The following is a 12,842-nucleotide window of genomic DNA, read 5'->3' as shown; positions in this document are numbered from 1 at the left end:
CAGAAGTGGGAGCGGGTACTTGTCACGACCAGGTACCTGCTACCCCCCCCAAAAAAAAAATGTGCTAAATGTAGCAGTGGAGGGGGGGGGAATGAAAATTTAAAAAAAACAAAACGTTTTTCTTAGTTTCTGTTATAAAATGTTGCAAATAAATAATCTTTCTTCATAAATTTAGGCAAAATGTATTCTGCTCCATTTATTTGGTAAATAAAATCTCAAAAAGTGTATAACTGCTTGCAGACTGCCCGTGGCAGATGTACTGCTACAGGGCAGCCGCACAGTGCAAAATAATGTAGAAATACTTAATTTTGCATTTCTGGGTAGGAGGCGCACGCACACACTGCCCTACCCGCACTGTCATTGGTTTCCAAAGATGTCAATCAATGGGTCCCGGACAGCGATTCATGGCCAGGACTCGTGATCGGCAGAGCAGATGACAGGGGAGAGATCTGTGTGTAAACAACACAGATCTCTCTCCTGCCAGCTGGGATGTGCTGCTTTCTATCTCTCTGCAAAGCAGCACATCTCCTAGTAAAACAGCACACAGTAAGCACAAAGCAGTACACAGTAAACCCATTGATCGCTCCAGATGTTATCCCCTTCCTGCCAAGTGTCATTAGTACAGTGTCAGTGCTTTTTATTAGCACTGATCACTGTATGAGTGTCACTGGAGATGTCAGTGGCAGTTAGTTCCCACCCAGTCTTAGTGTTCAGAATGCCTACGGCAGTGTCGCTATAAGTCGTTGATCGCCACAAATACTAGCATAAAATAAATAGCGACCCACATATTTGATTTATATTTTAATATTTATTCACATCTTACACAACCTGAAATGGTAATTTATTGATAATTTTTTACCATTTAGTAGAAAAAGTTTTTATTTTATTCTATAATTCACTTTAGAAATATAAAATACATCATAGTAGCTCACAAGAATCACACATTTTTATGTATTCACATTAGCGCTGCACTCTCTCTTTTTAGTATATGTTTTTGTGAATGAAGCGGGTTGTCCTTTTGTGCTAGCTGCCTGTGAATTTCTTCTTTTTGGCTCACTACATATTTTCCACATTTCAAGTAGCCTCCCTAGCAGTCTGATTATGTCAGTATTTCTGTGCTCAAAGCGGTACATTTTTTTGCATGCAAATATGTATTTTTTTTATTGTAGACCTGTAATTTTTAGGAATAACTCACTGAAATCTATTCGAAGAAGAGTCTAGTAAACATCCCGGGTATGTTAAAATTTGAAACACGAAATCATAAATTATAATTTAATAAATAAGCATAGAAAATAATAATATAATAATAATAATTTGAATTCAATAATATAATCAAACCAAAAACACTGAAATTTGAAATATAGCGCCAAGTTCGCACATCACTGAGCTTAGTCGCAGAATCGTTTTCAGTGTCTGATGATGAATTTCCCCACAAATCATTATCACTCAATTCTGCAAGTGGTTCTGATTTACTATCGCTGTTCTCTAGCTGGTCTAAAACCGCTTTTGACCTAAAGGGACAATTTTTGGACACCATGGACGTTTCTCAGTTTCCAGGCAGAAAGAACAAAATGCAGGCAGGGCACAGGACAAAGCACTAGGGACAAAATGTATGTGAAATGGTTTGATACAGTAATGTTTTACTATGTGATTTTAGTGAATTTAGTGAATGTCACTTTTTCATATTTTTAAATTTCCTGCCGTTCCGTCCCCATACACCCCGACGTCGCAGGGAACGGAGCCCAGAAGACAGATTCCGGCATCCGCTGTAGAACATTGCCGGGGACACTGCAGGAGGGACATCACGGGAGCACAGGACAAGGTAAGTGAAGAACAGATCCCGGAGCAACGCTGCATGGTATTCCCGAGTGTAGCTCGGGGTTACTGCTTGTGATGCTGAAACTTTACCCCGAGCTCAGGGGTGGACTGACAACTCATGGGGCCCCCGGGCAATAGCGGATCATGGGGCCTCTGTGCCCTTGCCTAAACTCAAAAAAACTATGAAAAAGGTACCAGGGGCATCTCATGGGGCCCCCTACTGACCCCGGGCCCTCGGGCAGTGCCCACGTTTCCAAATGGTCAGTCCGCCCCTGTCCGAGCTACACTCGGAATACCTCCAGGGAGGTTAATATACACTTATTGGGATTTAATTTTTTTTACCAAAGACATGTAGCAGAATACATTTTGGCCTAAATTTATGAAATTGTATTTTTTTATTGGATATGTTTTATAGTCAAAAATATTTTTTTTCCAAAATTGTAATTTTTTTTGTTTATAGAGCAAAAAATAAAAAATGAAAAGGTGATCAAATATCAAAAGAAAATTCTATTTGTGGGGGAATAAATGATATAAATTCCATACATATGCAGCATTGTATAACCTCACAATTGTGCAGTGCCGTATCGCAAAAATGGCCTGGCCACGCAGTGGGAAGGGTCAGTCTTGCGAAGGGCGAGTGGTTAAAGGGGTCAGACGTAGCGAGAGGCGAAGGTGATGAGGAGAGGCACTGCATGATTGTTTGTTGCCCTGACAGGCACTATTGTAATACAGTCGTATTATTATTTGGTGAGGGGACATTTCCACAGAACACACTTTCTCTGAGCAGCTCAGCATCACTTGCTGCCATCCAAAATCCCCATGACGTGATGTGAGGTGCTGTGTGATAGGCCGTCCTGCTACATTCACTGACATGGGAATTTCCAGTCAGGAAGTGAGAGAACATAGTGGCAGCACACAAGCCGCACACACCTCCAGCCCGGGAGGAGGAGGGAGGAGGGAGGAGGAGGACCTCTGAGAGCTGTGTGATGAGCTCACCCCAAAACCCGCCCAGGAGCCAGAGAAAACAAGGAAACTGAAAGAGGAACAGGCAGCACCGGGCTGAAGTCACACTGGACTGGTGACAATGGAGCCTTAGAAGAAGAAGAGCGGAGGGAGAGGGAGCAGCAGCGTTATCACCGCCCCGGGCCAAGGACTGACTACACCAAGGTGAGAGCACAGCCCCTACAGGAGCCTGCCACCGGCCTGCTATTAGGAAGGCGGCTTCTTTTCTAGAAACTTTATTTCATTGTCCACATTATACCACATGACATGATTCTAGTAGAAGAGTCCGCTGTACTACAACTGTCTTCTCTATACACAGAGCACATGTGACAGCATGACACCCCTGACACTGCACAGGAAGTGAACTACCTACTACCCATAGTAGTGACAGCTCACACACTGGACAATCTGATTGTACACTCTGCTTTTCATTATTCTGTATGGATGGCTGTGACAGCACAGGATTATCATTCTGATTGGGCTATCTCTTCTGTGGTGGCCATACATACTTCAATAAATGATCTGCTTCTTTCCTGATCCATCTGTCTGGATGGAAATAATCGATCTATAGTCAACAACCCAACCAACTGCTATCCCACAGGCTGGCAAGTGGATTTCATTTACAAACTGTTTATTTCAGTAGCAGCATGCACAAGGTACAGTGTAGACACATCCAAAAAGGATGTATCTTATGGTGGCCATACGCTAGACCAGTGGTCTCTGGACTGGGGGCCAGATGCAGCCCTTTGGTTGCTTTATCAGACCCTTGGGGCACTTTTCCTTCCCTTGATACAAGACACTATTCCTGACATCAACCATGGAACAGTATTCTGCCTACTGACACCAAAAGCAGGGCACTATTCCTCCCACTGACACCAACAATGGAGCATAATTCATGCTACTGACATCAACAGCGGGTATTATTCCTCACACTAACATCAACCATGGAACAGTATTCTGCCTGCTGACACCAAAAGCAGGGCAGTATTCCTCCCACTGACACCATCCATGGAGCACTATTTCTCCCACTGACACCAAAAGTAGGGCACTATTCCTCCCACTGACAACAACAACGGGGCATAATTCCTGCTACTGACATCAACAACAGGTACTATTCCTTCCACTGACATCAACCATGGAGCACTATTCCGCCTACTGACACCAAAAGCTAGGCACTATTCCTCCCATTGACACTAACAACAGGGCATAATTCCTGCTACTGACATCAAAAATGGGCACTGTCCCTCCCGATGACACCAAGCATGGAGCACTATTTCTCCCACTGACACCAAAAGCAGGGCACTATTCCTCCCACTGACAACAACAATGGGGAATAATTCCTGCTACTGACATCAACAACGTGCACTATTCCTCCCGCTGACACCAACCAAGGAGCACCATTCCTCCCACTAACACCAAAAGCAAGTCACGATTCCTTCCACTGACAACAACAATGGGGCATAATTCCTGCTACTGAAATCAACAACGGGCACTATTCCTCCCGCTGACCCCAAAAGCAGGGCACTATTCCTCCCACTGATAACAACAATGGGGCATAATTCCTGCTACTGACATACAAAACGGGCACTGGTTCTTCCGCTGACACCAACCATGGAGCACTATTCCTCCCACTGACACCAAGAGCAGAGCACTATTCCTCCCACTGACACTAAAAGCAAGTCACGATTCCTTCCACTGACAACAACGGAGCATAATTCTTGCTACTGACATCAACAGCGGGTACTATTCCTCGCACTAATATCAACCATGGAACAGTATTCTGCCTACTGACACCAAAAGCAGGGCACTATTCCTCCCACTGACAACAACAATGGGGAATAATTCCTGCTACTGACATCAACAAAGTGCACTATTCCTCCCGCTGACACCAACCAAGGAGCACCATTCCTCCCACTGACACCAAAAGCAAGTCACGATTCCTTCCACTGACAACAACAATGGGGCATAATTCCTGCTTCTGACATCAACATCGTGCACTATTCTTCCCACTAACACCAACCAAGGAGCACCATTCCTCCCACTAACACCAAAAGCAAGTCACGATTCCTTCCACTGACACCAACAATGGAACATAATTCCTGCTTCTGACATCAACATCGTGCACTATTCTTCCCACTAACACCAACCAAGGAGCACCATTCCTCCCACTAACACCAAAAGCAAGTCACGATTCCTTCCACTGACAACAACAATGGGGCATAATTCCTGCTACTGAAATCAACAACGGGCACTATTCCTCCCACTGACCCCAAAAGCAAGTCACGATTCCTCCCACTGATAACAACAATGGAGCATAATTCCTGCTACTGACATACAAAACGGGCACTGGTTCTTCTGCTGACACCAACCATGGAGCACTGTTCCTCCCACTGACACGAAAAGCAGGGCACTATTCCTTCCACTGACACCAACAACAGGGCATAATTCCTGCTACTGACATACAAAACAGGCACTGGTTCTTCTGCTGACACCAACCATGGAGCACTGTTCCTCCCACTGACACCAACAACAGGGCATAATTCCTGCAACTGACATACAAAACAGGCACTGGTTCTTCTGCTGACACCAACCATGAAGCACTGTTCCTCCCACTGACACCAAAAGCAGGGCACTATTCCTTCCACTGACACCAACAACAGGGCATAATTCCTGCTACTGACATCAACAACAGGCACTATTCCTCCCGCTGACACCAACCATGGAGCACTATTCCTCCCACTGACACCAATGATGGGGCATTTTTTCCCCTACAAACACCAATGATGGGGCACTATTCTTCCCACTGACACCAACAATAGGGCGCTATTCCTGCCCCTAATAACAAAGATGCATTGTTTACTCTCACTTAGGCCAAGTAAATTTTTACTCCCAATGACCACAGTCCGGCCCCCCTAAAGTCTGAAGCACAGCAAACTGGCCCTTTGTTCAGAATGTTTATGGAACCCTGCACTAGACAAAAAATTGTTTGAAAAATCCATCATTTCATCCAGTTGATGGGCACAAATAGAACAATGCTTTTTACTTTTTTGAGCCAAAAAATCAAAGGAAAAGGTTGGGAAAATTCTGCCAAACAGTGTTTCTTGCCTGCTAAAGCGGAGTTCCACTCAAAAGCGGAAGCTCCTTTTATTTACCTCCTCCCCCTCCACTGCCATATTTGGCACCTTTTGGGGGGGCGGGGGGAGCGGGTACCTGGTTTTGACAGGTACCCGCTCCCACTTCTGGCCCAGCTCGCCGCATCAAAGTGAGCTGGATGTTTGGCCCCCTCCTGCCTCCCGCAGGTCCCAAGAGACTGCTTTACCAATTAGGAGGCACAGCGCGACTCACGCATGCGCAGTGGGCACCAGGCTGTGAAGCTTCAAGCTGTCACAGCCTGGTGCCCACAGTTGAGATGGCGGTGCCATGGAGGAAAGAAAGGGAGAAGGAACGGGGTGGGTGAGAACAACGCAGGACTCCGGGACAGGTAAGTGTGTGTTTATTAAAAGTCAGCAGCTACAGTTTTTGGAGCTGCTAACTTTTAATAAACACAAAAACGGCTGGAACTCCACTTTAGAAATCGTACTGCGCATGTGTGACAAAACAAATGAAAAACTGATCCATTTCTGTTCATTAAGTAATTTATCGCTCTAAATTAGGTCATTACATGATGGCAATATCATTTGCTCTCACAGCAGTGTTCGTTATTCGAAAACAAGTTCAAATGATTTTTCATCTAGTGTAGTGTATTAGGTTGGCCATACATTATGCAAGTTTCTTTCCTTCAACTACAGGCTGAAAGAAAGAAAATCACTCGATCCACCACCAATACAGATGGGGGAATCGCTCCAGCTGAGCTATTGTATTCTGACCGTGGAAGGCTTCCCAGCTGTCAGAATACAGTGATCACTGTTGCTGGCTATAGCCACCAGCAGTGATCGAATGAAAAAAAGTGACAGGCGATCTATCGATCGATTTCAGTACAATCAGCCTGCGCATAGATGGATCAGAATTTGGCCTGTCCCTGCTGAACCGGCCTACTTTCAATCCATGTCTGGCCAGCATAAGAGTTTCCATCAAGCGCCTATTAGTTTATACAGGCTTAGAATAACTGCATATGTCATAAAAAAAAATCTAATATGGGAAGTGTATTTCAATCGATAATTAGAAGACATTATCATAAGTCATCAAGTGCATCTCCCAAAAGGAATAATTGATCCACAGTCAACAAGTCAGTCAAACGATATTCCACATGCTGGCAAGTGGATTGCAATTGATAGTTGGAAGATGCGATTGGAATGTATAAACCCTGTCTTCCGATGGGAATAATCGATCAATATTAGACAGCACGGTTGACCAATATGCCACAAACTAGGAAGTGTATTTGACGTGTATTTATTTATTATTTATTTATTTATCAAGTATTAGGTATTTATTGAGGTACTTGTATAGTGCCATCAGTTTACACAGCACTTTACATATATATTGCACATTCACATTAGTCCCTGCCCTCAAGCAGCTTATAATCTAAGGTGTATTTCAATCAATAATTGGAAGATACGATCATAAGTCATCAGTCATATCTCCCATCAGGAAAAATCAATCTACAGTAAACAACCCAGACATTCGATATGCCAAATGCTAGGAAGTGGATTGCAATCAACAGTTGGAAGATACTATTGTAAGTTATCTTCCAATGGGAATTTTCGATCAATAGTTGACAGCGCAGTCGACTGATATGCTGCACACTGGGAAGTTTCATTCGATAATTGGAAGATACGATCAAAAATCAGCTATCACATCTCCCTTTTGGGACTAATCAATTTATAGTCAACCACCCAGTCAATCGATATGCCACATGCTGGGAAGTTAACGGCCTGAAAGCTCCCTCAATGGACTGAATGGAAGGTGTGTGGTTTAGATCCTGATTCACTATGTGAACTCCAATACCAAAAATAAACCCCAAACATTGTTTTAGCACAAAATGCAATATGTGTAAACTATAAATTCATCCACATGGTACACAACCTCTGGTCGCCCCCTATGAGGGGTAAAGAGGAAGAGGATTACATCACTGTGAAGATATAGGAATTGAGCACGGAGAGATCCATGGTGGAAACCCAAGAAACATAAACGTACCCACTGACATTATAAGCCTAAGGATTCATGTTTAAGTTTAGACGCTGAGCAATGGTTCATAGATCATTATTCGGTTTGATCATATTAGTCGTATTGAATGTTTGATTGAATGATCATATTGTTACGTTTGTGGCCACCTCTATGCCATGCTGTCTTGCTCAGTTTGGCCTTCCATATTGCTGGGGTGATTGATGGCACTAGAACTGCAGAATAAAGAGTAGCCTTGTCTCAGATTGGGGTGGTCCTGGACCATGTCCACTTGTCCTTTCTTTTTGTTTTGTTTATTTTCTGGAAAAGTGAAGGGATCATTGTGATTTGTTGCTATCAAGTCCAGGTTTGTTGAAGTTTTCAGAAACTGCCACCTTTCTGTTAACCACTTCTCCATTTCTTTAGTCTTTTTTTTTTTCTAGAAAATGAAAAAAGTAGAACTGCTGCTTGCTGCACTTTTGTCTTCTCTTGTTGTAAACAGGTTATTCTAATTATAACACAGAAACAAAAAGTGAAAGTGTGTCTAAACCTAAGAACATAAATGAATAGTATTCCAGCTTAGATGTGGTGGCTGCAGTAGATTTTTTTTTCACATTTTTCTTCCTTTTTTAAAACCTTCCATTAACTCTCTTCCTGTCCTGAGGTGACAACCGTACTGAGCAGCATTGCCACCCTAGGACAGAGGGAGTGTGTTAGAACTGCATGACAGCTTCCTTTCTTCTCAAAAACGGGGGAGGTGTTTTCTAGCCCAGAAGGCTTGCAGAGAACAATAACTGTTAACAGTGTTGAGGCAGAACATACAGGAAATTATCAGTTCATAAGATTTCTGACTGGAATCGCCCAACGGTTCTAACTCTTCTATATACTATCTAAAGTTTTAAAAAGAAAAAAGGGTGGGTTTTATATATGCTGTAAGCAATTTGGTTCTTGTCATGTGACCTTTTTTCAGGCATAATGGTCTGCCAATGTGGTGCTCTATGCAGAACCTTCAGTGTCAGTTAGCTTCAGGGACTGTTTAGGTATTCTGACAGCTGGTGCTTGCAACTGTCAAAATACAATATTCCTGTGGGGGAGATTCCCCCATCCATGCCATTTGTGTGGGTGGAGGAATCTGTTCAATTTCTTTTCTTCAGCCTTCAAGCCGAGCAGAAGAATTCTATGAGTGTATGGCCAGCTTTAGGCCATATGAAGCTGACCATATACTGGAAGTTTATCCACTTGCCGACCAGTCACATACCTAGTACATCACCGGTCTTCAAGTGTTTGTACTGGGATGATGCCTGCAGCTGCACCGCTATTTACAGACAGACGACTTTCTTGTAATAGCAATTTTATTGACCCCAGATCCCTCCATAAAGAGTACCTACCACAGGCCTATTGCTGTCACAAGGTATGTTTACATTCCTTGTGACAGCAATAAAAGTGATCAAAAAAACATTTTTTAAAGTGACAGGGTAAAAAAAAAGTTCCCCCGCCCCCCCTTTGCTTGCGTGCAAAGGCAAATGCATGTGGCGTTCCTGCATGCACACAAACAGCTATCATCCCAAACATGAGGTATATCTGCAAACATCAGATCGAGGGCAGTATTTCTAGCACTAGAACTCCTCTGTAAATTTAAAGTGGTAACCTGTAAAGGCTTTTAAAGTGTCACCTGTGAATAGTAAAATTTACTGCGTTTGTTGTTGTTGCACGGGTATGCTCAATTTTAAAGTGTGACATGTTTGGTATTTATTTACCTTGTGTAACATCAACTTTTACATTTTACAAAAAATTTGGTGTATACATTTTGTTGTGAAAAAAAAAATTCTCAAAAAATTGCGTTTGCAAAACCACTGTGCAATTATCGTGTGACATAAAAAATTGCAAAATCCACCAATTTATTCTCTAGGGCCTCTGCTTTAAAAAAAATATAATGTTTGGGGGTTCTAAGTAATTTTCTAGCAAAAAACCCTGATTGTTTCATGTGAACAAAAAGTGCCAGAAATGCCTGGTCCTTCAGTGGTTATGATGTAAACATTCATACGGAAAATCTCAACAGTGCATTTGATAATGCCAAGAGACTTAACAAATGTCATTTGAAAATACTTCACGATTTTGTTTTGCTTTTAGCATTTGATTTTGGAAATAATTTAATTTCCTGAACGCATACATTGTTAGAAATTTGTTCAATACAAATTTTCAATCCTGCTCCTTTGAATTTTCTCATCTTTACAGTCGAAAATGATTATCGATTTGACCCCATTAATGATTAGAAGATCAGGCAAACATTCTGAAAACAAACATTTTTAAACAAAATTCTACTAGTGTAAGGCCAGCTTAAGGTAACAAGGTAGATACCGGGCATAAAAGAGATAAGATATAGATTGGTGTGCTTGTTGGAGTATTTTTTTCCCAGGTCTCCTTCAAACCTCCAAACCATTACAAGACATTTTTCAGCCTCTCATAGTCTTGTACGTGTGTGCCTTCCGTCTTCACAAAAATACCAAAATCTCACCTACAGGAGCTAAATGCCTAGTTTGCAAGAGGCCTAGAAATCCTTACTTTCTCAGTGCATGGTGCCTTCAGATCTTGGCTGTCTTCAGGAATTATGGTGGCTGAATGATCTTTCCTGTGTCCTAGGAGCTGGTGGATAGCACTCAATTGGGGACCAACCAACTGATACACCTGGAAATGTGTCAAATGCTAAATATTTATTGGTGGCTGCAGCTCAAGCAGCAAAGTTCTGTGGCACCACCCCCAAGAGAATTTTGTATTTTACCTCTTTTATTGCAGGTAGGCCTTTTTTATGTAACGAAAGGGTCACTTTTAACAAAAACATTTTATGCATTGCTCCTCAGCAGCCAGTTAAATTAAGCCTAGGTTCACACTGCACACTACATGTGATTCACATCAGGAATCACGCCGCATTTCTGTGCAACTCACATGCGATGCTGTGTGGTGCGATTTGAGCCCATTAATTTTGTATGTGCATCTGCATGAAAAATGAGCAGACAGCCTTTTTCATTTGCAGTGGAACTAGATTGCATGGGTGTTTTCAAGCAAACCCACTGCATTTTGCGACCTCCTTTTGGGTTGTTGTTACCTTTAAATTGACACCTGCAGCAGATCACATGAACACAGTGCGATTGCTATGTGGTGCAGGAAATGCACAGGAATCACTGTGCTTCCTGCACCACATCAGTGTTACCCAGAGCTCAGACTTTTTGTTTCAGCTGTCATGCAGCTGGTGACTATAGGGCATATATTGTAGAACTGTTCCTAAAGCTGAATTCCAGGTATAGTTGTCCATTTATGAACCAGCAGTAATAGATCGCTGCTCAGTTCTCCAGCATTCTCGGAGAACACAGTTCTCCTGTGAATGCCTTTTATGAAGCAGTTCTCCGAACGAAGGGAGAATGGTCTACAAACACTGGAGAACGGTCTCCAAACGCTGGAAAACGGCTGCTTTTACTATAATCTCGCGAGATTACAGTAAAAGATCAGTTTACTAAACAGAGGTAAATTATCTCTGCTTAGTTTTCGGTTCCTCTGATTCTCCAGCTCTGGGCTGGAGAATCTGGAGGGAGAACACGGATCTCCAGTGAAGGGCTGAACATGTTCTCCGCTGATCTCCTGAGCGTCATAAACTGTGAATGACCAGAGAATAGCTGCGATCCTCTGAATCGCAGCTATTCTCTGTGTCATAAACGGACACCATAGTTTTTTGCATAATTACATTGGTCCAGCTTGGACCAAAGCAAGGGTTACATATTTCATACGTGACTTTTCTCTGTGGAAGTGGAGATTCACTGTAGTAGCTGCTACAGTAATCCTCGCTGTCTTTCAGTCCTGTGTTCCTTTGTACCTATAACTTTTGAAGCCCTCAGTTATAGGACTGGAGAGAATCAGGAGACTTCAAGTGCGTCAACGTAATTTCACTTGTGCTTCATTAAAGCGGATCTGCACCTGACCCACCCCATTTTTTGTTTTTTTTTTCAGCCCTGCTCACCTTAAGGTGGTATCTGCAGATTTCAGATACTCAGCCATCCAGCATTGACCAGACAATGTTGTCTTTCTGACATCATCGAGAGGTCTTCCAGCTCTTCCTGGTTTAGCAGGCAGGCCTCCCGATGACACTCCGATAGGCCTGCCCCATCCTCCTTAACTCTATGGAAGGCTATGCCTCTTGGGATATGTCACATGCATATCCTGGGAGGTACAGTGGGCAGCCTAAGGTGAATGACATGCATGGGGAGGCGGGCTGGACCTTTTTACCAAAAAAAAAAAAGAGCGCAATACCTGTTGAGTTGAGGAGGAGGGGTGGAGTGGAGGGAAGTAGTAGAAGATGGGGGAATGTCCACTTTAAGAACTACAGTCCCTCTGCTGTGGTGGAGCCAGTCGGGAGAAGGACCTCCACGTTCTGTATGTGAGGCACATCGCAAGCCAATAAAACATTGTTTTTGGAAATTAAAAAACTGCAAGTAAGCATTTAAAATACTCTTTAAGATGTTCAAGTTTCTGATATTTTTGTGGATCTTTTTCTGGAAAGAAAGCTTTTAGTCACTGACAAAAGGCGATTTGCATAAAAACATTGCAACAATATGTAACTTGATCATGGTACATATGGAATTTAAATAATGGAACAGAACAATGATTAGCAGGAACCTTACCAAAAAAAACACAGAAAACTTGAAAAAATGTTCATTCTTTTTTATTACAGTTGGTTATTGCACTTAAAGCAGAGGAGTTAATTTATGGAAAAGTTAACAAAGTTGGGGCTGTTGCATTTCCATTTTTTTTATTGCAACTTCTTTGGTTGTTATGGGCATCAGCTCCATATTCAGCTTCTTTACAACACCTCCTTCATGCTTTTACACCCGAAATTGACAACTCATTTATAGAGTCTGGTGGGATAAGTCTCA

General features: G+C 42.6%; 1 protein-coding gene across 3 annotated transcripts in view; it reads left to right on the top strand.

The window, feature by feature from the left end:
• Nucleotides 1–2,752: 2,752 nt before the first annotated feature.
• The window catches only part of NFKB1 (nuclear factor kappa B subunit 1), a 161,907-nt gene continuing 151,817 nt past the window's right edge, over nt 2,753–12,842 (top strand). For all 3 annotated transcript variants that reach the window (XM_089680540.1, XM_089680539.1, XM_089680538.1), the window contains exon 1: nt 2,753–2,985. The gene's annotated coding sequence lies outside the window, so the exon portion shown is untranslated. The remainder of the gene's footprint in view (nt 2,986–12,842) is intronic.

The sequence above is a fragment of the Staurois parvus genome, unplaced genomic scaffold (genome assembly GCF_062004578.1).
Source record: "Staurois parvus isolate SC_StPar_1 unplaced genomic scaffold, SC_StPar_1.0 ptg000244l, whole genome shotgun sequence".
Taxonomy (NCBI): Eukaryota; Metazoa; Chordata; class Amphibia; order Anura; family Ranidae; genus Staurois; species Staurois parvus.
This window is presented reverse-complemented; position numbering and strand designations above follow the sequence as displayed.